This window comes from Cryptotermes secundus, unplaced genomic scaffold (assembly GCF_002891405.2).
Source record: "Cryptotermes secundus unplaced genomic scaffold, Csec_1.0 scaffold746, whole genome shotgun sequence".
Taxonomy (NCBI): Eukaryota; Metazoa; Arthropoda; class Insecta; order Blattodea; family Kalotermitidae; genus Cryptotermes; species Cryptotermes secundus.
In genome coordinates this window covers 552,723-580,214 of record NW_019739224.1, presented here as the reverse complement: position 1 = coordinate 580,214, position 27,492 = coordinate 552,723, and the positions used below count along the sequence as shown (strand labels likewise).

General features: G+C 41.3%; 1 protein-coding gene across 1 annotated transcript in view; it reads right to left on the bottom strand.

Annotated features, from left to right (window-relative positions):
* LOC111871770 overlaps positions 1 to 27,492 on the bottom strand; it is a 203,881-nt gene that overhangs the window by 98,676 nt on the left and 77,713 nt on the right. The window contains exon 2 of the mRNA XM_033754398.1: positions 3,530 to 3,599. The gene's annotated coding sequence lies outside the window, so the exon portion shown is untranslated. The remainder of the gene's footprint in view (positions 1 to 3,529; positions 3,600 to 27,492) is intronic.

The window sequence follows — 27,492 nt, the reverse complement described above, 5'->3', positions numbered from 1 at the left end:
CGTTTCGGAGACTGGATTCTTTCTCCGTCTTCAGGTAAAACCTACTCAGTTGGACTCATTCGATAGAGCTAGTCCCTATCTCCGGACCGACGTTCTAGACAAAACAGGACGCTGGATAATGTGCAGAGACATAATATTTTTAGGTTAAGAATTCCTTGTCGGGATGAGCGTATTCAATAACAACACAGTCTGCTGAGAACAGCATGACAATTTCATGATCACTATCCCAAACGCCAAATCTTTCTCTTTTCTGTGTGAGCTACAATTATTTTCATCGTAATTACGTACATTCTGTCTTATGGAGGAATCTTTCAGCAGAGCGTTACTCCCAATGCAATATTAAAATTTCTCTCTTTGTTTTCCCCTGGCACTACAGCCCCAGTGGGCCTAGGCCTACCTCCACGAACATTAACATTTCTCTAACAGAAGAAAATGTCATAGACATTTTAGAAGCTACGGGATCCATTCACGTCTCTCTCCATAATTACTGCCATCGTCGTGGCAACTAACTCTGCAGTGGAACAACCCCCCACCCCTTGATAAAATTATGTCTCTAAGTTTGCCAATAACTTTTCAATCTTTTATGGAACTCGAAAGCTCATTATCGTGTTCAGGAGATTCCACCACAAAACCTTGCCCTGAGACAACTGAATTCAGTCTACAGCCTCAGACCCTGCTACACTGAAGATCCGTTTTATTGTCATCCTCACAAATGCGCTTATATTCTCTTCCCTTCATGTTTGCCAACTAAAACCTTTACGCAGTTCTTATATCCTACTGCACGCTGAACGCCTCTCCTTGACCTGATCACCACTGTTCGCTGCGAGAAACTCAGTTCAGCAGGTAAAGTAACCTCCTCTTAGCTTGCAGAATCGTGTGACGTACGGCAGGGACACTCGCTTGGCCAGTCATCAACGCATCCAACTAGCGTGTCAAGGATACGTCGCCATATAGACGGCAGAAGATTGGAGTTCATTAACTGATCTGTATGGGAGGGAATGCATAACGTGGAGTTTCATAACTTGGTCTCTTCGCCAAATACAATCTTACAGAGACAAGATGGGGTGGTATGGACTCGATCTATCTGGTTCAGGATAGGGACCAGTGGAGGGCTCTATTGAACACGGTAATGAAACTTCTGGTTCCATAAAATGCTGGGAAGTTCTTGAGTAGCTGCACAAATGGCGGTTTCTAAAGAAGGGCTCAGCTCCATAAAGTTTGTTGGCTACTTAATTAGTTTATTTATGGGACAGAATACGAGGAATCCTTTTCTATCATTGTGTCTATAGGAGCCGGGATAGCGATTGGCTACGGCCTGGAAGACCGAGGGGTCGGAGTTCGAGTCCTTGTACGGTGAAAACTTTTCTCTTCTCCATGTCGTCCAGGTCCACCCAACCTCCTATCCAATGGGTACTGGGGGTTCTTTCACCGGAGGTAAAGCGGCCGGGGCGTGGAACTAACCACTCACCTCCAGCTAGTGCCGAGGTCAAGAAAATGTGGATCTATACATCCACTCCCTCATACGCCTTCATGGCGTAGTGCTTAATTACTTTACCTTTTTTTCTCCTTGGCACTACAGCCCCAGTGGGCCTAGGCCTACCTCCATGAACTTCTCCGTTCACTTCGGTTTTTCTAGATCTTACACATTCGGTAGGCCTCCTTGGGCGGGTGATCAGCTCGTCGCAAGGCCTCTACCTGTACACACACACAGAAAAACGCACACACAGCTTTACCTTTTACCTTTACCATTTTGTATATATTTACGTCTTTTAAGAATGGACATACAGAAATCCTGATAAATGCTGTATTGTTTTTCCATGTGTGAGTAAGCACTCATGAGATGCGAGACCAAACAGTCCGTCTGGGTCAACGGGTCTCGTCTACGATCACGATAACATAACACTGCATATCACTGGCTCGTGACGGAATAGCATTCCATTCCACAACATGACCACAGTCAACATTCGGTTCATGCATGCTAAAACGCGTGAACAGAACTGCGACGCGCCAGACTCCCTGAAGAAGGGTTCCTATTGCAGTTCCGGCGCTCGGAAGCAGAAACAATCCCATGCAATTCGCAACTATGGCATCTGGCCACAACTGAAGGCGTATGTAGGCTTCTGCGTGAAGTGGAATCCTAACTTTCTGGGAACTTTCCTATTTTCGCAAGTAATAGAAATTTCGGGCCATGTGCAGACCTATAGGTCTCTTTGAAGGCAAGCAAAACCACAAAGCAAATTTCAAACATTTTGACAAATTAATTGCATAACGATTAGACGGTATCTTAATTTCTACGCAAGAACTGTATTTTTCGATGCACTTGTTCAATATTCCATAAGTTTCCAGGTTCTCTAAAAATAATTCTTGTTGGGTCTTATGTGATTTTCGCATCGCTTCTATCCACACTGATGTTCGTGCTCATGTTCTGCAATTCAATCAATCTTGACTCTTCGGTTGTTCCTGATACGCTAATCCATGTGCCCCTTAACCTCACAATACATATTATATTTTATAGGTGGTCAGAAACTGGATCATAAATATTCGTACAGCCTCCTTTGAACCTTCCTCTATATCTTACAGTTACCTTCGTTCTAAATTATCATCTCCCGCAACTTACACTGGTTTTCATATCGTCATATAAAAATGTGTGTCCTGCGATTTGAACGGTAGGTTTTCCAGCCATATAAGTAATCACAAAAACATAATTCCAGTTGTTATGTAGATATGAAATGAATATTATCTTTCACCCGAAAATCTAAACATGGAAAGGGTTAACAGCCTTAGGGATGAGTAAGTTTGGATCAAAAAACAACAAAAAAGAACGTGGTTTTAGTCCCCAAGCGAATTATGCCGACTGAGCGACCGCCGCTTGTCGGCGAAGGTTAGTGCCAACTTTAGCGGATAGAGGGTGTCACATGGTCAGCGCAACCAACCCCCACGTTCGTTAATTTCGGTTTTCTATACCGGAGCCACTGTTTTTTTTAAATATCTCCTCAATTATCCTCATGAGGCTGAGTGGACCACGTTCCAGACCCACTACTTCTTAGAAAAACTTGTAGCGCCGGGAATCGTATCTGGACCTCTGGATCTGTAGGCAGGAACTCTGACCACTAGACCACAGAGGCGGTCTCAAGCGAAGCCAAAATAATGACAAATGCAAACAATGCCCTTAAGAATGTCAAATAATTAATGCATTGCATATGTAATAAAAAGAAAGCTACTAATTATACATTCATTATGTCTTTTAAGGACATTATCTATGGCTCTATAGCCCTGGCGGACCTTGTCCGCTTTTTCAGATTCTTGATTTATACACAGTCGGCAGGACTCCTTGGACGGGGATCAGGCCGTCCCAAGGCCGCTATCTACACACAGAACAACACAAACACAGAATAAACGCACACAGGAATACATGCTTTAAGTGGGATTCGAAGCCACGATCCCAGTGTTAGAGCAGGGGAAGACTATGCGGCCACTGTGATCGGCTCTTAAGAACACTAATCTGCTTTTAAGCACTTGTAGATTATACCTGAATTATATACAGCCTCTAATACAGACAGCGTCTCTTTGTGAAGTTCGGATGATGGGCACTTCCGTATCTGCAACAGACGAAAGAACCTGTGTACACATCCGTACGGACATTTTTTAGTTAGCAATTGCTAGGACTGCTCATGCGAAGGCCAAGGACGTGACATTGGTATACATCCGCAGTAAGTTCAAGGTAATTATACAGATCCTGCGTCCCTCTGGACGTCTATAGCATGCATGAAACACTGAATTTTAATAAATGTTCAATGGAATTTCTGACATTTAAAAGGTTTTAATGATTAAATAGGACACAGAGGGCTTAAATTTAATTTAAGCGTACCACGATATGAAATTTATTATAAGACATAGGGTTTCTACTCTACATGGTCTACACAGAAAGCAATATGCGACAAATAAGAATTCTGTCGTTTTTAAATAGACTATTCATTAAAAAAATTTATAAGGAAATTTATATCGTAAGTATTAGAACGAAATTAGTATCTTACTGCGTTATTTAACATGAAAGAAACTGAAAACGTATTTTCTTACAAATATACTAAGACTTTCACAAGCGTCCTTTTTTCACCTAGACCTGTACTACAGTAAATCTAATGAAGAGGCTGTAAACCTCAGATGACCAAGAAGAAGAAGGTACAGAGGGTGCGAAAGAATGCGATGTCACACACATTTCGTATTATCAAGTGTATTTCCAAGCACGATAGATCACTGAAGGTCGCGGTGCGGGGGCCGGTTTTTATGGCCGATCCCTTACATACATACAAGTGTATTAGTGATTATAGACGGGGTTTCGGATTGGATTTATTGATACCTTAATCACGCAACTCGGGATTACAGGCAATACAGCGCTACTCCTACCTGAGAGCGCAGGTCAAATAACCAGCTAACCAACAGCTGAGAAATGGCTAAGAATGGGTATTTCTGTTAGGCGTTTGTAGTACGATCGTAGGAAATAAATATGACGATGTTATAAAATTAGTTTTCTTTTAAGTTTGTGAAATCAATTAATTTGGAGTTAATCACAGAAAGGCCGTGCCATAGCTCAAGCGGTTAGTCGCTGGCTTCCCATCGCGGCGGCCCGAGTTCGATCCCGGGTCTGGTCAAGTGGGATTTGTGGTGGACAAAGTGGCTCTGGCGCAGGTTTTCTCCGAGTACTTCGGTTTCCCCTGCCAATCTTCATTGCACCAATTGCTCCACAATCACCCTGACCTATCATCTGGGGCTGGTACAATAGGCCAGAAGTTGCCGCAGTACAAGGGACTTAGTCCCACCCCACTAGCAATAAAAAATAATCGCAGAAATAGAAAACGAGATGATGAAAGCATGTGGATTCAAGGTTCCACATCACAGCCAATTTGACGGATATGTGGGAGTGTAGCACGTAAGACGGGCAACTTAAGAAAATTTAATAGTGTGAGTTAACTGGTGAGTAGAGGATGGCTTATTGGCACTTTGCCCCAGCCAGTAATTTAGTAATTCTGACCTAAGAGACCACGCTTGTGCTAAATATTAATATATGCTTATTACTTTTCAAATTCACGTCGCAGGACAAGGCTATTCAAGGGGATGACCAAGGATTCACACCTTCTAAATTTCCACGACGCTTTTCATAAATTTTAACATTCACCAAACCGAACATTTGGGCCTAGAGGTAACGTTCTAAAACTGTATCCTGGTACTGAGAGGTTCCAATCCCTGCCGGAACAGCGGCTGTCCTGAGCAGCAGGCTTCAGGACCTTCCCAAAATTTTATGGAAACTGAATGTTGATTAACGTATTCACAAAATCCTTCCACTGGTCTCTATCCTGAGCCACATGAATCCAGTCCATAAGACCCCCAGTTCTCTAAGATCTATTTTAGTATTATCCACCCACATACACCCTCGTGTTCCTAGTGGTCTCTTTCTTTCTGGCTTTCCTTCCAATACATCCTGTATGCATTCCTCTCAATATTTGTTAGCCATACTAAAACATCGTTCCTGAAACCTTACTACCAGTTTGATGGCGTAAACGTTTTGCTTCAGTCTGAATATTTCTGCATAGAACTCTGCTCGGGGTGCGTAAGCTTAGATGATTACAGGGAGGTAAGATTGAGAGATTTCTTTTGAAGACTATGAACTTCTGTGATATGGCTCCGTGCAGACTTGTAGATAGTTATCAACGTTTTAGAGAAACCTGCTGCCTCCAATTAACGGTAAAAAGGTAAAGTTCTCCCTGTGCTTAAATAATCAAACACTACGCCATAAAGGCGTATGGGAAGTGGATGTATAGATCCACATTTTTTTGACATCGGCACTACATAGAGGTGAATGGTCAACTTCATGCCCCCGGCCGCTTTATCCCCGGGGAAAATAGCCCGCAGTACCAATTGGATAGGTTGGGTGGACCCCACACGACGTGGAGAAAGAAAATTCTTGATCCTACCGGGACTCGAACTCCGATCCGTCGGTCATCCAGCCCGTAGCCAGTGGCTATACCTACTGTGCTATCCCGACTCCCAAATTAAGAGTAGTAGAATGAAATCTTCTATATCCACCCTCCATCTCACTCTTCTATTGTAAGGCTGGAGGTAGCAAGTTCTAAGAAACGTTAATATCCACCACACTTCCCAGAAGACAATAGTCTTCATAGTGACAGCAGCGTGATACTCCTTCTGGATTGTCACGGCTATAAATTCCTATGTTTGTCGCTGTAACATCAACTACGTACGGTGGTCTCCGTGCCTGAAGAGTTCACTTATACAGCCTCTTCCATGTGGACTAATTTTCCCATGGCCTCCTATGTATGTAAATTAGACCAATTGCTACTGACTCGTGCTGGCTATTGGCTACATGAAATCAGTTGATAAACCACTTCGTTCAATAAGTAACGAAGTCCGTTAAGTGAACTGCCACCTACGTAACAATCCGGGGTGACCAAATTTGAAACTTTCCCGAAGCATAGGCATTTTACTTACCAAATCATATTTCATTGTGTTTAATGTTAATTTATAAACCATACAGCTAAGAAGGGCCAAATAACAAAATTGTAAAATTTAAGAAATAATACTTGATTAGTTTTACTGTAAAGGTTCACATTTTTTTATTTGTTTATTTTCTTATTCTTGGCCTTATTGTTCCTACTATCTTTTATATTTTTGTTTCGCAGTGAATTAAAGTTCATACAATGCAAATACACAACAAGTACCTTGTCTATTGTATGTATTTAATTTTGTATTGTTGCCTTATGTTATAGAATTTCCTTATCTGTATCAGTGTAAGTTCTACTGCCACCGGGTGAACATCCAACTGCAGCAAAAAAAATAATAATAATAATAAAACAAACCTCATTGACAAAGCTGAAGTTATCCCTCTGCTTAACTAATTAAGCACTACGCCATGAAGACGTATGGGGGAGTGGATTTATAGACCCACGCTTTCTTGACCTTGGAACTAGTTAGAAGAGTGGTCAGCTTCACGCCCCGGCCGCTTTACCCCCATTGTATAGGAGATTGGGTGGACCCTACAGCCGGTCTGGACGATGTGAAGAAAAGAAAATTCTTGCCCTCACCGGAAATCGAACTCCGACCCCTCGGTCGCCGAGCCCGTACCCAGTCGGTATGCCGACTGCGCTATTCCGACTCTAAAGCTCAATGTTTATTTACAACGTAAGTAATGCATTATATAACGTGTGTAGTGATGATGATATTGATAAATTATTATTTATACAAATAAATTACGTAGTTACAGCAGGCTATCCTCACGAGCAGGAAGAAAATTCATAAAGTACAAAGTTTCTATGTTTGACATAATTCTAGGAAAATCTTCAGAAATATATTTTTCGACGAACAGCCTATTTTCCTTCCTTAAAAAAATTAAGCTTATGAGATCACCATGCTGTCTGTGTGTATGTACTGTCAAGTATCCGGGGTTCCGTGACTAATAACGGATTCTGGATTGGACGACTGAAGTTACTGCCACTTCTTTGCAATTACAATCAAATATAACAGCTCACCTTCGACGACTCTCAATCTCGCTCCATTCCTCGCTGGACTACGAGTGTCTTCTCTTCCACTGTGACTGACTCGGTACTGATTTATGTGTCCGCCACTTCCTCAGCTTCCGCTGTCCCCTGATTAACACTCCGTAGATGAACACCAAACTCTCTTAACGAAAGCCCATGACTGAACTCTCTTGAATTGAACTGAACTCCCTTTCTGTAACTTGGGGACGAAACGAATATAGGTCACCATCTCGAACAGTTCGTCTATTACAGCTCCTATTCGCTGCCACGAGAACGTGCTTATCGGACCATTGTCTAGCAATGGACCAGTCCGTTTTTCAGGCGTCATGTCACATCATGTATGTATGTATGTATGTATGTACTTGTGTGCATGTGTGTATGTGTGTGTACATCCGTGTCTGTGGTTGAGGGTGTGTCTGCCTTTGAAGTTCTGAAAAAGTGACTGATATTCACGAAATTTAGTATGAACCGCATTGAACTAGAGTCCACCAAAACCGCATATTTTTCGATCTCCTACATTCAGTAATAAAAAGATGAACGCACAAGCGCTTGAGGTGAGAGCGACACGAAGGACAATTAATGTCAAGAATTTTCTCTTCTCCATGCCGTCCAGACTGGCTCTGGGGCCCACTCATCCTCCTATCCAATGGGTACCCGGGGGTAAAGCGGTCGGAGCGTGAAGCTGACCAGCTGAGGTCAGTAGTGCCGAGGTCAGTAAAATGTGGATCTATACACCCACTCCCCCATACGTTTTCATGGTGTAGTGCTTAATTAGTTACGCACAGGGATAATTTTTACATGAGTTATTAAACAAATATCTGTACATATACGAACTGAATTTGCAGTAGAAATCCATCCAGCTGAGGGGCAGTGGCTGACGGAGTAACCGAACATAGTAAAGTTTCTTATGTTCGGAGTAGGAATACGAATGCCGACTGTTTCGTGGATAGAGGGAAAACATTTAGTGCCAGTAAAGATATTCTATAAACACAAAGCATCGAGGCGACAAAGCCTGATATGCAGTTCCTGTAAATTATTTATTTAATATATTGCACAATGATATTCCACATCTTGGATAAATTTTGTGGCAAAGGGCTGCAAATTTTCTTTGTATGTCTCACGTTTATTGGAGCCAGTATTTGTAACAGAGTTCCAGGCACCATAAGCACACTCCAGTTTAGTTCTTAGCAAAGCAAAATACAGGATCAGTAATAATAATAACAACAACAATAATAATAATAATAATAATAATAATAATAATTCAATTCGTGTTTATTTATGTGCAAACTTAACAGCACAGTGGCCAATTACAAAGTTGGCACGACTACACAGAAATACATAAAAATAATTAAAGAGAAAAATACAAAATACGACTGTCTATATAACAGCAACAAATTAATAACAATTATTCCAAGAAAAATTTAAGTGAGCTTAACAAGCGTGAAAAATGAAATAAGCACGTTTCCAATAGTTATGCCATTTGTGGCGAGAAAGGTCAATACATGTACATACACACACAGAGGTTAATAATAGTAATAATAATCTTTATTATTTATTTGCCGAGTCAACAGCCACTAGGCCAATTAAAGACACAGCTCAGTGTAGATAAAAGTAATTACATTACGGATAATCACAACATAAATTCAAAGTCAAATTATAGGCAAGCATTGGAGAAAAAAACACATTAACGCAGAGAAGTAAACAAACAAAACAACAAAGTAACAATAAGACGAAGAATAATTTAATTAACACAAATCTAAGTTCCTATTGAGAATTGAGAAATGTAAAGAGTAAATAGTAACAGTGTAAATAATAATAACAAAATTATTTAATTATGTACGTGCTGAATTCAACAGCCACTGGCCAATTACAGAGTTAGCATGAATACAGGGTAAAAACAGCAACAAGAAAAAACACAAGGACAAAGAAAATAACAAACACATATATAAAAATTGATCTGTTAAAGTTGTTTACATTTAAACGTGAGTTTCTAAAAATATCTGTAGATTTACGAATCGAAATTTCAGAAGAAATATATCTGCTGATAATGATGGTAATTATTTTAGTCTGTCTTTAAATCTATTTACTAATAAATAAGAAAACAGAACCAAGCTTAATACTAGACGACGAAATATTCAAATACTGCTAGATCAACAGAAAACAAAATTGGATATGTTGGGTCAGTATTATAATATGAGTCAGTTTTAATACTAAGTTTATAATAACTGTGGCCGCGTTATAGCTCAAGCGGTTAGTCGCTGGCTTCCCACCGCGGCGGTCCGGGTACGATCCCGGGTCTGGTCAAGTGGGATTTGTGGTGAACAAAGTGGCTCTGGGGCGGGTTTTCTCCGAGTACTTCGGTTTCCCCTGCCAATCTTCATTCCAGCAAATTCTTCAACATCATAATCACCCGGGGCAGGTACAATAGGCCAATCAGTGGCCGCCGTGCCGAGTGGACCCGGTTGGACTCGACCCCCCACTAAGCGAATTAAACAAAATCGTCTTATCTGTATCAAAAAACCGTCCTCTCTATTTTTCAAAACACAAGTTTCGGAGACTGGATTTTGTCTCCGTCTTCAGGTAAAACCTACTCGGACCCAATTGATAGATCTGGTCCATATCTCCGAAAAATATAAAATATAAACATGACGGTGTTTTAGATAAAGACAAGATGATGGATAATGCCCAAAAACATAATATCTGTACCGATGTACCGTCGTCACAAACTTTTAGATTTTAGTGACACAAGGAATCATTATCAACTAAATATAGGATCTGTAAAACTAAAAAAATAGTCCTGGGAAGAACTAACCGCCTGCTCTCTCTTGATAGGACAAAGAACTCAGAGAAAAAAACGCGCCCAAAAATCCTCCTATTGCTGCGCGCATACTCGTTTCTGCGGTAACGCTTTTACCGAGCCTTTACGTAACAAGAACAGGAAGAAAACATATAGAAACAGAGACTGATGGGAGAAATGAGGTGAGGTCAGGTGCCATGATACTCTTATACATACCAAGTTTCATAAAGATTAGTTCATGCATTCAAAAGTTAATGAGGGAATACACAAACACACAGATATACAGACAGCATGGTGACTGCATAAGCCTAATTACATTTTTCAAAATAAGTAGGCTAAAAATTGTTCTAACATGCTGACATTAATTATGCCATTATTAAACGACACACATTGAAATAACGTATTAGAAACAAATACTCTAATATAGGGCATAAGGATGATGGTACATTTTCAAATTATTTTGCAATAGAAGTAAATATTCCTTGAAAATCATATCTTTTTTTTTCCGTGGCATTCTTAGAGGACAGTTACAAGGCAGGTTTTATGTTTTATGCCCATCCTTCGGAAGCAGAAGCATGACTCATCACAAATTCCATAGGCTTTCATAAAGTATGAAATATTATGCTGCAGTTCCGTCGACACAAGGCAGTACACAATTAATCAAATTATCATCATCAGTAATCTGTCAAGACGACAGGTCCACAGTCTCTTCCAAAACAATTCCTCCACTTAATGCGATCTAGAGCTTTCTCCTTCAAATGACAGTATCCTCTTCTGTCCCCAAGGTCATCCAGCATCTTCTTACGTCTTCTTCCTCGTCTTCTTGTCACTTCTATCCGCCCATCTATCTTTCCTTCGATAACTTCTTTTAGAAGGCAGTTTCTGCGTAAAACATGACCAATCCAATTAGCCTTCCGTTTTCTTATTTCGTGTAGGATATTCCTCTGCTCACTGACTCTAATTAACACTTCTTCATTTCTCACATAATCGGTCCAACTGATCTTCTCCATCCTTCTCCAACACCACATTTCGAAGCTTTCCAGGTAATCAAATTATATACCTCTTAATTTATGCTTATTTTACTACTTGTTCCGACCCAATTGGCCATAATCAGGCCGATATTACATTTATTTTTAACCTTAAATTTTGTTTCTATATCGGCTTATGTTAAATTTGAAAATCTAGGTGGATATGTGTCAACAGGTATATAGTTTTGTAGCACAGTTGTTATTATCTTATAGTAATTTGTCAATAGTTTAGATTATTTGGGATTAGAATTAAAATGAAAATGCGTGTTGGTTGTTTCATTTTATTCAGGTCAGTTTACGTAAAACACGAGAAACACAAAGAGGTAGAGCGGGTTGAATAAACTTCGTGTTTCATTGACGTCATAAGAGCGCTGTGACCAGCGGAAGTTTGGCCGCAGAATTGGTCACCCGTGCTAAAGTTTGAGTGGGACAAGGGCAAACGGAATGGGAATTGGTCAGCAGCAAGCAGGAAGACATAGTTAGGCGACTGTGAAAAGATCGTGCGGTCACGATGGATTTGTCTTGTTGACCATGACAGTCATGTTCTACGTCACTATATTTTCAAAATCTTGCATATCAATGTACCAACTAACTAACTAACTTCATGGAGCACTAATATTACCTTTACAATTATGTCACTTGCCCGGAATAATAGTACGTACGATTAGTGTAAGCTACCACTGCAACTTCATGTTTAATTAATCACCATGAAATCCACAATCTCCGACTCCAGTGTGTACTCCATATATGAGTAAGTGTAAAAACGCCTCATATTCGATGAGTATTGAAGCTACAGAAAGCCAGTTCCGTTTTAATACCTACTTTCCTTATTTAAGTAATAAAAGTAGACATAAGATCACCTTTCTCTTCTGCGAGTCTACGTATCCTCCCTATTAACTCTTGAATGCCTAAACCAATCTTTATGAAAGTTAGTATGTATATCATGATACCTGAACCAATCTCAGTGGCGTAATTCACAAATCCCTTCCATCAGTAATACCAACATTATAATCCCTCAAATTTCTTAGGTAAACCTTTAATATTCCTTGAATTCCTGTATCAATGTTCGTGAAACTTGGTAAGTACATCATGCCACATGAACCAATCTCAAAGGCATACCTCATAAATCCCTATGTCAGTAATGCCAACATTACGGCCCCTAAATTTTTCGCTAACAACCGAAATGTTACTCAAATATCTGAATCGATGGTCATAAACTAGTTACGCATTTATCATTCCGCCTGAGGTCATCTTAATGACGTAAATGATAAATCCCTCTCATCACTAATGCCAACACTATATCTTCACAAACTGTTGCGGTAATAACCTTTATATTACTTTTTTTAATTCGCTTAGTGTGGGATTCAGTCCAAATGGGTCCACTCGGCACGGCGGACACTGATTATGATGATGGAGAATTTGGTGGAATGAAGATTGGCAGGGGAAACCAAAGTACTTGGAGAAAACCCGCCCCATCACCACTTTGTCCACCACAAATTCCACTTGACCAGATCCGGGATCGAATCCAGGCCGGCACGGTGGGAAAGCAGCGACTAACCGCTTGAGTTATGGCGCGGCCTTTATATACTTGAATGCCTGAACCGGTCTCCATGGATCTTGGTATGTCATGACACCTGAGGCCATCTCAACGGCGTACTTAAGAAATCATTCTCTTCAGTATTGACAACAATACTTACTCTCAAATTACTGAGGTAATATCCATAATATTACTTGAATTCCTGAACAGATCTTTATGAAATTCGGTATTTATGTCATGTAAACTGATGCCATCTCAACGGTGTACTTCTTAAATCACTCCCACCATTAATACGAACATTGCAATCTCCAAAATTGTGTTTCATTGACTTCATTGCACACACATATGAAACTTATCTTTCTACCAGTTGTATCACATACTGAAAATTATGGTGCAAGAAAGTAGGCGATTAACTGTGTAAGATTTGAGGCTTTCACGGCGGTGACTATGAAGAAGGCAGTCTTCTGGGATTTGGCACCGTGTATAAGTGGTGTTAACCGACGTTTCGGAGGAACGTATCGCACAGTCTGCTTTTACCGTTCTCACGGTCTTGTCGCTTGCAGATTTCTTATACTTTTTCTTCTACCCTGAAGATGGAGGCGATACGTTCCTCCGAAACGTCGGTTAACACCACTTATACACGGTGCCAAATCCCAGAAGACTGCCTTCTTCATAGGCGATTTACTGTTCCCAGAATTTCATGTTTTGTGTTAATAATTTTTCCTAGAAGGAAAACATCGCAGTGTTCAGGAAACGTTCTAAGTACATTCTTCACTACGTGCACGATACATAACCCTGGTATGGAAAAGTGAATTCACGGTTACCACACTATTGGTTTTGAACACGATTATTTATTATACACATGCATTGTCGCTGCAGCTGCTTTTCTATAGAGTTTTATGTAACTTTATTACATACTTCATAAAAGACTTCTGAGAAATGCTGAGGCTATTTTCTGTATAAACTGCAGCGTCTGTCGATTTTGCTCTGAAGGAATAATTCTGCAATTTTAATGATCAAGGTAAAGCCGTAATTGTGAAACGAGGTTGTTGAACAAAACTTCAGTGAGGCGATAAATTGAATCTCTATGCTTAATCAAATCTAATGAGAAATGTGAACATAATTTGAGATTAATTAAATATGTTTACCAAAAGAAACACATATCGTTCACACAAATATATTTCATAATTTTAAAAATCATATAAGAATAATTCTTCAGACAAAGATGGTCTGTGTATATCTATTTATTGCAGCTTACGTATTTATGTAGCATAAAGATTTAATTAATAACGCAAATTAGGATTCAATTAACCCGTTGCCTAGCAATGGACATACAAGTCACAATATTTTACTTAGAGGGGCCCCAATACTAAACAATGGCAATGAGGGGTCCTATTATTAGATCAATGCGTGAAGCCTAACGTAATTGCTGACGTAAAAGTTTAAGGAAATAGACTTTGTTAAAGTGAATAACATGACGTCAACCGGGTCTTTCGGGGATTAACCGCAGAGGTCTCGTTTGACAGATTATAAATTTCTGCGGAAGGATGAAAATGAGAGAGCTTTATGCGGGTGCAAACAATCACAGCAGAGGCTGTCCACAATCATGGCTTCGGTATTCACGTACCTATGAATGCATGTGAGGAGTACCAGATATGAAGAGCACTTTCACCTACTAACAAGCTTCTTCAAATAATTCTGAATAAATTTTGTAGGAAGAAACGTCGGTGAATATATAGGTAAAGGGCTGGGAATATGCAAAACCGTGACAGCTTTTTGCAAGGAAGTAACCTGGAATGGTTGAGAATATACATCGCAAGAACTCAGTATAACCGGTACCGAGGTTCGAATCTGGCGAACTCAGTCTCTAGTAATTATAATTTAAAATGGTAATATTGTGCTCCGTTGTAAATATAATTTATCTGAAGTCGAGGAGATTTAAAAGTATGGGGCATAGTGAATATAAGGCCGCGCCATAGCTCAAGCGGTTAGTCGCTGGCTTCCCACCGCGACGGCCCGGGTACGATCCCGGATCTGGTCAAGTGAGATTTGTGGTGGACAAAGTGACGCTGGGGCCGGTTTTCTCCGAGTATTTCGGTTTCCCCTGCCAATCTTCATTCCACCAAATTCTCCATCATCATAATCACCCGGGGCAGGTACAATAGGCCAATCAGTGGCCGCTGTAACGAGTGGACCCAGTCGGACACCACCCCCCACTAAGAGAATTAAAATTAGAGTGAATATAAAAAAAACGATAGGGACAGACACTGCTCTCAGGTAACATTAATGTGACATGCATGCAATCAGGTGAAATCGTATCGGAATGCAGCTGTCAGTTTCAATGGAACGGCGTGACGGTAGGCTGTAACTAGTATCCGGGAGGTGAGCGTTCCAAATGCAGGCCGGAACACGAGTTATCGGGACTGGGCTTCTTATGCGGTGCTTCAGTCCCTTCTCGAAAATGCGGGTATAGCATTTCGATTTAGCCATGAATGCTATCCTCTCCAATTCATTTTTAATCAATTATCCTACTACGTGACGCCACGTAATCAGAGATATTAACAGCGCCATAAAATAACCCACAAAAAAGTATCGTCGGATACATCTCTTAACATGTAACAGAAACCAAAGTAGTGTCACGTGTCGGGGGGTACGCGTAACGAAAATAGCGGGTTCTAGTTCGGACGAATGGATTTATTAACACCTTGGCTACACACTGTCTTAATCACACTTAAATACAGCACTATCGCTGGCTTACACACAACTCATAATTCACTGTGACACGCACACTAGTCCTCTCCTGGTAATGGATCTCAAGACAGAAACTAGCGCTTCAAATCACTCTAAGTATTACACATAATCAAAGCCTTCCAATCACACTCCAAGTTTTCACACGACGAAATTTCAATGGTTATCTTCCACCGAGAACTCTCTCAATGTCACTTAAACACACTCAAACACTCATACAAACTGCAATCTGTTCTGTCTCTAACTGTCGTGTTATAGCCTCCGCACCGACCACACACAGAAAACAACCTATATTGCTGTGAGGAGTATTTACCGCAACCTTGCATAGCAGCGGGCTGCGGCGCCGAACTCGTAGAAAACGTCGCACTCCCATTGTTGTATTCTGTCGCGTGGTGTTTAACAGCCAGCTACCTAGCAATGTTCTAGCAATCCACGTTAGAGTACCAAACCCATTTCGAGGAAACTTAGTAGAAAGTAAGGTAAAGCTATCCCGGCCGCTGTGGCCCATAGGGTTTTGGGACGTCCAGGTTTCCACATTTGCTGCACAATCGACTCACAGATGGCGCGCCTGCATCCCTTTACCCCCAGGAAGATTCTTGGTAAGCATTTCTGTTAGAGACTGAGCCGGCCCCAGGGTCACAGTGCGGCTGCAAGGATAATGTCAACTGAAAAATCCAATGACCTAATTGGGAATCGAACCTGCGACATTCCCGCTTCAGCATAGTGCCTTAACCAACTACGCTACCGCGCGCTCCACTTAGTATGATGTACACGAACAAAGTTGTCTCAAATAAGTGATTTTTGTTTGCACTGGATAAATTAAGCAGTAACGTTACTGAAGAGCCAAAATGAATTTCATCTTAATTTTACAAGGCTTTTGTCGTTTTTGATAACATTTGATATAGGCCAGTGACAACTACACTATGGCATATGAGCTACCAGTTTCATCCGCTTTAACTTCATTTTAAGTTATTACTTTAATTAAGGCTTAAAATTATACTATTTATACATATTAAACTCCTTGATATAGGCGACGAAGCTTCATACGCCCGCAACTCACTCCGATCCAGAGTTTAATTCGCTTTAATGCATTTTAAGGTCTGATTAAACTCTTCATATATGCCTTAACTCTATCAACACATTTCTGTAATCATCCATTGCACGTGAGTATTTACCAAGCACAATTTTGTTCATTTTAACCGTCATTTCACTTAACAGCTTCAAAAATGTTCTGCTGTATTTTCAATCCTTCAGTAGATTTTGACGAAATTTTAAGTATGAAACTTCTCATGTTTAATGAGAAGTTTCATGTATCAGTTTAACTGGCTTGACTCATTTCAATTTTCACATTCATTAAGAGCATAAATACGTTTCAGGGCTCATCTTATTTTTCGCCTGATAGGAAAAGGTCTTGACTAAAAACTACATGCAACCATAAGATGAACTGGTCACGAATTATACATTTACATAAAGCTTTATAGATTGCAGAGAATGACAGTGTCACGTGCGTGTGTGACTGTAGACGGGGTATGTATTGGTGATTAGATTCATTTACCACTTATACAGAACCCTGGGAACTACAAGTGATTACTGCGTCACCGCTAATCTCCACAATCCACAAATCACTGTTTCACACACCCGCTATGCCTTTTTCACCTTCCGTTCCCTAGAAACGGCTTCTAGCATTGTATTTTGTTCAGCTTCTTGCGCTCTGGTCTCATCTTCACAGCTTCTTGTGCAGAACTGAACATTCAAATTCTGTCAACTGCCAACTTACTGGGTAGTCCCAACTGCCTTCCTTACAAGCACTTTGCATGGCCTGGGTAGACAACACCGTCAAGTGATACTCTTGCGATGGAGAGAGATAGGTCAGCTTTCATTGATACACCTGTTCATTGTTGTGTCTTAAAACGTTAACGCTGAACACTTGATTTAGAACGCATGCTTGCACGTGCATACAGCATGTGACACGTGTAAATGAATGTACCTTTTTGGATGGGGCCACCAGTTCTACAGGATACGATATTATATCAACATTTATATTTATAAATACAGATAAAACTATACGAAATTTTACAATAATGTAATATGTAAAGGATAAAGATGTCCCTGCACCTAACTAAGCAAGCATTACGCCATAAAGGCGTATGGTGGAGTGGACGTAGAGACCACGTTTTCTTGACTTCGGCAGTAGATAAGGTGAGTGGTCAGTTTCACGCCCCGGCTGCTTCACCCCCGGTACGCATTCGATAGGAGGTTGAGTGGACCACAGAACCGGTTTGGACGGCATGGAGAATTGAAAAATTTTGACTCGCAACTCCGACCCTTCAGCCAGTCGCTATACCGACTACGCTATCCCGGCTCTAAAAAGGCATGCAAGGATGTTATATAAGTAAATAATATTACGTAAACAATGCCATATTTTAACCGCAGAGAATTTCTTTCCACTGTTTAAGTCACGCGTTCAGGTAACAAATTGAAGTCTGAAGTTTCGAAGACTATCTTGCTAACATGCGGGAAATCCCAACAACTAAAATGAAGACTAATAATAGAAGTGTGCATATGCTACGTAAGACGAATTCTAAGAGCAACTCGGTTATTATTTCTGTCATCGAGACATGAGAAAGTTTTCTAAACAAAGGTGTTCAGGTATTGACGTCACATATTGCTTACGTTTAATGGGTACACAATGCGGGTCTGCCTTTCGTTTTGTGCACTATTCTGTGTGAAGTGAATTTTCATGTAAATCCTATTTCTGGACATATTAACTAAGAGTCCTGCGGCCGCGCCATAGCTCAAGCGGTTAGTCGCTGGCTTCCCACAGGGGCGGCACAGGTTCGAGCCCGGGTGTGGTCATTTGGGATTTGCGGTGGACAAAGTGGCTCTGGGACAGGTTTTCTGAGAGTACTTCGGTGGCTGCAGTACAAGGGACTTAGTCCCACCCCACTAGCAATAAAAAACTAGAGTCCAAATAGTTTTCTAACGTCGATTAGTATTTTCTTCGCAGTATACCTGGTCACGTACATTCTTACAAAAGCATTTGTCTGGAGATGTGGTGATCAGTTTACTGATAGCTTCCTAAAAGAGATGTGTGCTACGGACAGCTTACCGTCGTTATAAGCTACAAAAAACAAATTCCGTCCCCTGTAGTCCGCAAAGAGAACTATACCGACTGAGCGACCACCGCTTGTCGGCGAAATAAGTGCCAACTTTAGCGGATAGAGAATGTCGCATGGTCAGCGCAAGGGATCCCCACGGCCGCTATTCTCGGTTTTCTAGACTGGACGTTATAAGCTGCTGCTGAGCATAAAAATACGGACTTCTAGCGTGCCTCTTGCATAATGTTCACTGAAACACAGATTAACCCACATCCAAAAAGGGGCGGTGGGGACGCGTATTTTCCTGCTCTGCTGCTATATTACAACCTAATTAAAAGCAGATTGCCACGCATGGCTCTAACTCACTCACTCATTCATGAAGCTGAATCCTCCTTGAGAAGCCGACAATTCCGCAGCTACTCAAAAACTTCCCAGCATTGTATGAAACCCGAAAGTTCATTACCGTACTCACAAGAGCCCTCCACTGGCCCGTATCCTGAGCTAGATAACTCCAATCCATACCAACCCATCCTACTTCTCTAAGATCCATTTTAATATCATGTACCAACCCACGTCTTGGTCTTCCCAATGATCTCTTTCCCTCTGGCTTTCCCACCAATATCCTATATGCATTCCCCCTTTCCCCATTCTTTCTACACTCATCCTCCTTGACTTGATCATTCTAATTATACTTGGAGAAGAGTACAAGTTATGAAGCTCCTCATTATGCAGTTTCTGCCATATTACAACTTTAATTAAGAGCATATTGCCACGTATGGCTTTCATTTACTGAAAATAATTTTAATTTTCATATTACTAACTTTTATATATTCTTGCTTTATAACTATGTGAAACTTCCTTCTTCGGAAATTAGAGTCTACGTTAGAGAACAGGGTGCTGAGGATATCTGGACTCAATCTAAAGTAACGGGAGCTGGAGAAAACGGCGTAATGAAGAGCTTCATAATTTGTGTTCGTCGTGAAATATTATCAATAGTGTCACTCGTAGGGGTGACTTAAAAGACAGGGTTTTGGACTGGAAGATTAGATTTATGGCACCTTATATACCGTATTTACGCATGTAGGCCGCAAATTTTTTGCCAAAAATTCAAGAGGAAAACTGGGGTGCGGCTTATATTCGAAATCACACTTCATTTAAAAAAAAATTATATTCATAATTAGTAATACAGGATGTTCTACTCCTGAAATAATATTCCAAGAAAATTATTTTTTCTATAATTTCTGTCTGAAAATTGTGCTGCGGCCTATACACGCACGTGGCCTATACATGCGTAAATACGGTATTCATAAGCCGACCATGGTAGCCGATCGGTCTAAGGCATGCACTGTCTTCGCTCGCTTGGAAACCGGGATCGTGGGTTCGAATCCCCTATCAGGGTAGAGATGTTTAGTTTGTGTGTGTGCGTTTTTCTGTGTTTGTGTACAGGTAGAGACCTTGCGACTAGCTGATCACCCGCCCAAGGAGTCCTTCCGAATGTGTAAGATCTAGAAAAACCGAGGTGAACGGAGAAGTTCATGGAGGTAGGCCTAGGCCCACTGGGGCTGTAGTGCCAAGGAATATATATATATATATTCATACATCGGGACTGCAGGCGATAGAAACTTATCGCTGATGTACATACATTACAATTCACCGTTACACACGCACTAGGGTTCTCAATCTTCACTGGTCGTATCCTGGCAACGGATTTATAACAGTCTCACTGTAACTTCAACTAACACAAGAAGTCTGCTCGGTACAGTATAATTCCTTTCTTGCCATTTCTTTTCAGTCACATTCGTTTGCCATCCCCATAATTTAACCCAGTTCTCTACCGACTATTCTTATGTACTCCGTTCCGCTTTCTGACTATTATTATCTTATAACTTCTCGGCACGAACCCCACTGAAAACATCGTCTTCTGTTATCGGGAATGCGTGTTTACTGGTCTGTTACCTAGCAATAAATGTCTTAATGTTGAGTGCGTATGCTTCGCGGTAATGTGTTCATCGACCCATTGCTTACCAATGGATATAGACATCACAATATAAGATATTCAAGTAGTTACCATAGGATTCTGACGATGGTGTATAACACACTGATATATTGGGTTTCTGGACTTTATCCATCGTCCTGGTTTTTAAGATAACAAATAAAAACACGACGTTTCGGAAACTGGATCTGTTTCCGTCCTCAGGTGAAGGAAAAGGGAAACACCTATTCTGTTGGGTCCGTTAGAAAGAGCTAGCCTCAATCACTGGACAAATCAATGTCACAAAACATGACATGACATGAAAATTCGGGTTCCATAAAATGTTCGCAATTTCTTTAGAGCTTAGCAACTCTTAGATTCTCAAGAAGGATTGCTGTCCACAGAGTTAGTTAATTAGCTTGTTAGTCTCCTAGTTACTTGTTATGAAACACTAATACGGATTGTATTCATTCATATTTTCATGAATAAATTTGCAGCGTTCCCATTTTAACCAGTTTCGCGACCCTTCCTACAACCATAATAATGTATGTCTCATGTTAAGATTAATAACGAAAGTGTATGTGTATCACGTATAATTAAATAATGCTATATCAACCACAGAATTTATTTAACGCTGGATATGAAGAATCAGTTTCTTTGCAGAAAAATATATTAAAAATCTATTTTTCTAATCATTGATTCCCGTTTCTCCCTCTGAAGCATATGGCACCTCTGAAACGCTTCGTTTCACTTCAGTTTCTTAATATTGCAGACAGTCGGTAGGACTCCTTGGACGGAGGACAACACAGACACAGAATAAATAAAGGCAAACATCCGTGCCTCGAGTGGAATACTAACACACGATCCCAGCTACTGAGCGGGCGAATATATCCATGCCTCAGACTGCGCGACCATTTTCGAGGCTCCTACATTTTCTATATACTCGGCTCACAGATGGCGGCGAGGCTGTCAGCCTTAACGCGCCAAAGTTAAAGGTATCCCTGTAACACGCCGTGGAGGCCAATAGGGCTGTGAGACGTCGAGACTCCCACAGATTCTAGACAATGGGCTCACAGGTGGCGGTAAGGTTGTCAGCCTTATGGGCCGGACGTCCTTTACCCCCCGGAAGATTCCTGGTACTCATTTCTGTTCGAAGCTGATTCCACTCCAGGGTCATAGTGCGGCTGGAAGGATTAGGTCAACTGAAAAATATAAAGACCTCATGCGGAATCGAATCCGCAACCTTCTGGCTTGTGGCATAATGCAACTAACTACGCTACCGAAGGAAAATACTGTGTTAAGGTCGTGTCCATCTGTCTGTCTATCGACAGATGTATACTGATTCAGCCAGCTCAATATAGTGTGACGTGCTTACCCATTGCTAGGCAACGGCTCGGTAAACTGATTCCCGCAACATACACGCAGACAACAACAAAATATCCACTGCTAGATAACGAACTAGTAAACCCGCATCTTAAAAATACAGGGGCGTTTTCCGCGGAATCCGTTAAAAAAACATGGATCCTTTTTTCCGTCTAAGTAACTAACTAAGCAAAGAACGCTCTGAAGAACGGAGGAACTCGTGAGTGGAAATTCTACCATGATACGAGTATATCCCTTCTATTACTAAGCAGTTGTTAGCTAGTCTCGACTTAACCATTCAAACTCTTAGCATAATTTCTCACGATAGGAACTGACAACTGTTTCTTCCCTCTATTTTCTTTCTTAATTTATTTATTTTCACTGCAGGGTCATTAAGAGCCGGGATAGCGCAGTCGGTTAGCGACTGGCTATGGGCTGAACGGCCAGGATGCCGGAATTGGAGTCCCGGTGGAGGCAAGAATTTTCACTTCTCCATGTCCTACAGACCGCCTCTGGGGTTCACCCAACCTCCTAGTCAATGGGTACCGGGGGCTCTTTCCCCAGGAGTAAAGCGGCAGGAGCGTGAAGCTCACCACTCACTTCCAGCTAGTGCTGAGGTCAAGAAAATGTGCCTCTATACATCCACTTCCCCATACGCCTTCATGGCATAGTGCTTAATTAGTTAAGCACAGGGACATCTTTACCTTACCTTACAGGGTGATTCTAAATTATTGTTGGTGTTTCCGTTTCAAGGCCACTCAAACCTCGACAATAATTTAGAATCACTCTGTACATCAGATATATACGAGAGAGAAGCGATCGTGGAGTATTTAAGGTACCATTCTGGCAAACGAATATCTACTAATGGATGCCATATTAACCACTGAGCATAACTGGTGTAGTGGTAAGTATGAGATACGGGATATCTCTACACGTATAAAGCGAAGTGCTGACGGGTGTATCTCGATTTTTATGTGCCTTGAGTTTCGCTTTATATGTGGCATAATATATACCATCTGCATCTAGCATGTAGTTTATGAGTCTGTGTCAATGACATGGCGAAGTGTTAGTTTCTGTGTAGGTTATTTCTTATTTTATCAGTTCAGCACCTATGCATGACCTTCTTCTCGCTGATCAATCAACCAGCAGCCATGAAGGCTTCCCGCGTGAAGAAATAGTCTTGTAAGTTACCTTTGTTCTCCGTGCTATTTACAGACCCACAAGGCTAATTACAGTTCAAAGGATACTTTCCTACCTAAGGCACAATCACTGGGTCAAGACCACCTATGTGAAAGACATGATCAACTTTATCGAATATTTAACTAGTAATATCTCCAACACAGGTCCTACTAACTATAAAAGGTAAACTTATCCCTGTAACAGATCGTGAAGGCCCATAGGATTGTGACACGTCGAGGCTCCCACATTTTCTCTAGGCAATCGGCTCACAGAGGGCGGTAAGGTGGTCAACGCTATGCGCCGACTGCCCTTTGCCCCCCCCCCGGAATCATTATGGTACTCATTTTTGTTAGAGGGTATGTCGACCCCAGGGCCATAGTGAGGCTGGAAGGATTAGGTAAATTGGAAAAAATCCACCACGTCACAGTGGCCGCGCTGTCTAAGGCATGAACCGTCTTGCCCGCTCGAACACTGAGATCGTGGGTTCGAATCCCACTCGAAGCATGGATGTCCTCCGAGCATCTATTCTGCGTTTGTCTTGTTCTATGTGTAGGTAGCGGCTTTGCGACGGTCTGATCCCCCGTCCAAGGAGTCCTACTGATATTAAGATAATGAAAAAAGAGGCCAAGGTCCACAAGGGCTGTACAGCCATAGACAGATTAGATTAGATTGCTCTGACAGTATGGTACAGGTAAAGGTAAAATTGCCCCGGTGTTTAATTAGTTACGCACAACGCCATGATGATATGGGGAAGTGGATATATAGACCTAAGTATTCTTGACCTCAGCACTAGATGGAGGTGAGCGGTCAGCTTCAAGCTCTGCCGCTTTACCCCAGGGCAAAAAGTCCCCGGTACCCATTGCATATGAGGCTGGATGAACCCCAGAGATGGTCTTGACACTGTGGAATAAAGGAAAATTATTTGCCCCTTTTGGGAATTGAATCCCGGTAGTCCAGCCCGTAGCCCGTCGCTGTAGCTGAGCTATCCGGGCTCTAGCTCTCTATACAATGGATGTAGATCTTTCTCTCTGGGTAAGGTGGCTATAGCGTAAATCTGACTACTCAGCTCGATCTGTCGAGGTCATGAATTGTGAAGCTATACCTCAATGCCCTCATACGTCTTCATGGAGTAGTGCTTAATTAAGCAGAGGGCAAAGTCAGTGAAGAGCGCCACCTCTGAGTTCCTCAACATGCAGTCATTACATTGCCTCCCCCCCCCAAAAAATAACACTGGAAGAAGTCCATTTTCGTGTAAACATACATTTCTCGCTAAACTGTACGACTATACCGTGAAATTAGTTCGATGCGTGTCATGGCTCTGTTCAAACATCAGATACAAGTATGTGTATGATCACAAAATTTGATGGATAAGCAGAACACGAAACGACAGCGATCTGTGCATTCAGAGTGTGGTGCGCGGGCCGCTGACTGGCTAACTTTTTTATACAGCACTACTACTACTACTATTATTACTATTTGGCACTGCAAAGGGAATTACGTAGGGAGAATATACAATAAATTATTACAAAAAACAACTGCTTTCCTGACACAGTGAATCACAAATTCAAAACATTTTCGGTCTTGAAGAAGCCACAATTCAGTTCATTTTTCTTCTGGTGCTCTTACTTGCTTCTGTCTCCACAGGAAGAGCCTTGAATATTAGTAGTACAGAGTTACTTACATTCCTTGTATAAGTTGTATGTTTGTTTCAACAATTAAACACAGAAAGAAAAGTATTGTGACGTGACGCTTGAAAGCCGCAGTGCTCCATTGCTAGATGACGGCTAGAAATTAACACATGTTAACGTGGCAACGAATAGACGCGAAATATTCCATTGCTAGACAACGACTCAGTATACACGTTTCAGCGAACACGCAACAATAGGAACTGTGTTCTCTGTGAACCATGCTACAACTAGTTGCTGGGTAGCACAACAATTCTGGCAAAAGAAGGGGTGTTTTCCATGTGGTATGCGCCATGTCCAGTGCTAAGCAACGGAGCTGTAAACAAGCATTCCTAACAGAATGTGTTTTCTATGTGGTCCTTGTCGTGGCTAGACAAAGAGGGTCTGTTTGTAGCTAGATTGGACCAGAGAATTAGAATTGGAGAACTGGGTCGAGATCTGGGCAGTCGGAAGCCAAAGGTGATTGAACAAGAAATGGCAAGAAGAGTTCACAGTGATTTAATGTGATAGTTCCTGTGATAAATCCGTTGCCAGGAAACGGACAGTGTGTGTTAGTGGTTTGTGAAGTGGGTACATTAGCGATAGCGCTGTGACTGTGAAAAATGAGACTTAAAAGAAGTGTTAAATAATTTAATCATCCAATCCAGGACTCATTATTAGTCACGGAATCCCTGACACGTGACAGTATAACAACCACAAAAGCCATGAAAGCAGCAGCATATATCCGTCCTTTTACAGCACAAGCAGTTTTTCAACAATAGGTCTATGCAGGTTTGGTGTCGGAGGAGATGTTTCTTTCAGAAAATAAAATAAAATTAAAAATGTTGGATTTGAGGTTCTCAAGGCAGTGACTATGAAGAGTTCTACCTCCTAGGATGAAATGGCTGCCTGCTTCATGCTTGTTTCTCGCTTTGCTCACCCTTCGATCCTGAATGTAGGACGTGATACATTCCTCTGAAACGTCGGTTGACTTCCACTGACTATATGATGTTAATCTCGGGAAGTAGAACGCTTTAGAATAAACAGATATACAAAAGAGGAAATTATGTGAAAACAGCAAGATATCGCAGAAAGTAAAAATGATATCTGTCCACGACATGTCGGAGCGACGGAGCATGTGAAGCAACATTTAAAATTTTCGACTAAGTGAATAAACTATGAACTGCTTTCAACGCTATCTTATATATGAAAATTATAACCCAGTGTTAGATATTACAGGGAGATAATTACGGTCTACAAAAGTGGTACAACTCCATAGGACGTAAGCCCGCAGACCTTTCGAAGAATGAGGATAAACTACTTGGGCTCACAAGAACAGAAACACTAATATAATGTGACATGACGCCTGAAATCCGGAATAGTGGTGGCAAAAGAGACGTCCATTACCAGACAACTGCTCGTGAACACGTTTCCGCTGCAACGCCAACAATTGAGAGACAATTTTCTGTTGGGGCCGTCCCGAGGCTATATAACGAGGATTACAGGCCAGCTAGAATGAGAATTGAGTCTCTTGAGTTAGCAGTCACAGCAGAGAATTGGACTGAGGGCTCCGGAGTTGGCAGTTGGCAGATGATGGAGGAATAGAAAGAGTTCAGTTGTGAGCTGAAAGTCCGGCAGTGAAGAGAAGACTTTACATGTGCTGTAGTACAGTGATATCTGGAGTGTGTAATTCAGTGAGACTGTTACAGTTACTGTGTTAAAATCCGTTGCCAGGAAACGGACTATAGACTGTAACAGACTGAGGGCACGAGTGCTTGCAGCAGTAAACTGTAAAGCGTGTAGATCAGCAGTAGCGCTGTAATGGCCTTTAGTTCCAAGTCGTGTGTATATGGTGCCAATAAACCCAATAATCCAATTCATACCACGTCTAATAATCACAACCCTTAAAACGTGACAATAATTTAACATAAGGGAATGACATTTTTATGAGGCGTCGAAAGACGTAGACCCCAATTTTAAACAAACTTTTAACCGAATATATATACAGGGTGTTTCACGACTTTAGGACATAACTGCAGGAGGTGATTTCCTAGGTCTTTGTGATCAAAAAAGTTCATATAAACATGTGTCCGATTTTGGACGGTTACGGAGTTATGGCCGTTTTTTTTATTCCCATACACGCCCTCGTATGAACCGCGTCTGTCAGCTGGCAGGTCGCTATGTTTAGCCAGCTACAGACAGAGCGTTCTCGTTATCTCGACACTTGAGAGCTACGTAAGGCGGGGTGGGTTGGTATGTCCGGCGCGGTTTACAACCGAGCGGCAGCCTGTGTTGCGGCCGGCGGTGACATTTTCAAAAATCAGCTTTAAGCGGCAATCCATTCAAATGAAAGGTAATTTCATGAAGTTAACTTTACATTCATACTTTAAATGTATCATGTATTATGCTGGTTTATTATTTTGTTCCGTTTATTGTCAGTAATCGTTACCTTCTATTCTGAGTTTAAAACGGTCATAACTCCGTAACCGTCCAAAATCGGACACATGTTTATATGAACTTTTTTGATCACAAAGACCTAGGAAATCACCTCCTGCAGTTA